At 38.4% G+C, this 2,015-nt stretch overlaps 1 pseudogene; it reads right to left on the bottom strand.

Annotated features, from left to right (window-relative positions):
* Positions 1 to 269: 269 nt before the first annotated feature.
* LOC134471433 (immunoglobulin kappa variable 3-15-like) lies at positions 270 to 883 on the bottom strand (annotated as a pseudogene).
* Positions 884 to 2,015: the final 1,132 nt, after the last annotated feature.

Below are 2,015 nucleotides of genomic sequence, written 5' to 3'. Positions count from 1 at the left end.
GTAAAGTTCTTTAAGTTTAAAATTTTTCAGTGGTCATGAAGTTATTATTGAATGTAGAATAAGCATTAAGAAAAAATAACTCTGAGGTTTGGATATTATAAGGAAGGAAGTAAATTATAAACTGTTCTGTCGGACGAACCACCTCACATTCCTTTGTTCTCTTTCATACTTGGGGTATTTTTTTTCTAAAAAAAGTGTAAAGATCACAGTAAAAGAGGAACATCTGTGAGACTAAGCCACAATGAGCAGCTGCCTAGGAAAGTATTTTTTCAGTGCTGGAGCACTATGGGAGGAGGCTCTTTACCCTGATGACAGTAATAGTTTGCAGCATCCTCAGCCTCCACAGGGCCAATGGTGAGGATGAAGTTAGTCCCAGACCCACTGCCGCTGAACTGGTCAGAAACACCTTGGACTCAATGCAATGCTCCATAGATGAGGGCCTTGGGAGCCTGTCCTGGCTTATGTTGGAACCAGTATGCAAGACTTATGCTACCTAACTCACCTAGATCTTCCTCAACACTCTGGCGGGCCCTGCAGGAGATAGTGGCCTTCTTTCCCAGAGATACAGACACAGAGGCTAAAGACTGGATCAGCATAATATCCCCGCTGAAGCCTGGGATGATAAACACACACATGAACTGTTACAGGCACACTCAGAATTTATGATGTATAAAAACTGCATTCGAGACATGACTAAGGAATCAGAAACCAAAAGGGAATCGGAAACTTGAAATCTACAAGAAATTTTATTTTTCTGATCTTCAAGAATGTGGAGAAAAGTAAAATAAAAACGACCCTGATAAGCTTGTCCACATCTTGCAACCTCTCAACTACCTGGAGCCCAGAGCAGTAGACACAAGAGCAGGTGAGCACCAGACCCCATTTCTGAGCCTTGGACCTAAAACGTTGATCCACAAAGGCCCTGAGAAGCTGCCTTTGAAGATTGGTTCAGCAGCCTGGGCCTTTGTGCAAGGAGTGAACATGCGAATCATGTCAGGCAAATGCTGCTGTCTTTCTCCCAGGGGGAAATGAGGTTTGTAAAATGTTTCCTAGGTTAGCTTAAGTGTGTTTCTGAGGGATTTTTGACCTGTTCCTTTAAATGCTGGACTCCTGACTGGTATTAGATGATATTAGAGGAAGTGTGCTATCGCTTTTTTTTACTATGAGGATATAGATTAATCTCAGGAAATTTTAAAACCTTAAATTAAAGTTTCAGGTTACCTCAAATCCTATGCATTTTCTGCCTGTATTATTGTGACACATCGAAAGCACTAGTCTTATAAATCTTTAAAATAAGTAGCTTTTTTTTCAGGTACAAGAGCAAATTGGCCCCAGTATATAAACTGTCTATAAGCCAAACATATAATTACCATGAGGAGAAACACCTGATGAGAGAGGTAAGCATGGAACACAGGTGAAGGTTGTGAACCTACACTGATCCCCAAGGTGGCTTCAGTGTAGATGAAATGTGTCTGTCCATCTGCAAAGTGATCACTCAGGAGCAGGAAAGTCATCACACTCAGTTCCCTTCACAGTGGGGACACTAAGTCCTCATCTTATGTTAGTTAGTTTCTTTCTTTCTTTCTTTCTTTCTTTCTTTCTTTCTTTCTTTCTTTCTTTCTTTCTGTCTTTTTGTTTTTATAGACTTGAAGTAAGGAATCTCTTGTCTCCTGTTTTCCTACATAAACATGCAGTCTCCTCAAAATACTAGTAAGTCCTTATAAGGAAAGTTCGATTGACCTTAGACTATGATAACAATAGAATGGTTATAATTTAGAAACATATCATGCAGGTTAAGAGTACACGGAACCAACAGAAAAGAAAACCTACCAGTGTAGTTTCTTTCATAGACTACTGTTCAAATATTTTTATGTTATAAAAGAATTAGAAAAACTAATATATTCCTGGAAAATTGATCTGTTTTGTTACACATAAAAGAAGTAGTATATTATAATGTATCTTAATATATTGTAAAATTCTATTTGTTTATTTAATGATCATAGTCTTTGACTGGA

Source organism: Cavia porcellus, unplaced genomic scaffold, assembly GCF_034190915.1.
Source record: "Cavia porcellus strain 051 isolate PalLab524CR breed Dunkin Hartley unplaced genomic scaffold, mCavPor4.1 scaffold_18, whole genome shotgun sequence".
NCBI lineage: Eukaryota > Metazoa > Chordata > Mammalia > Rodentia > Caviidae > Cavia > Cavia porcellus.
This window is presented reverse-complemented; position numbering and strand designations above follow the sequence as displayed.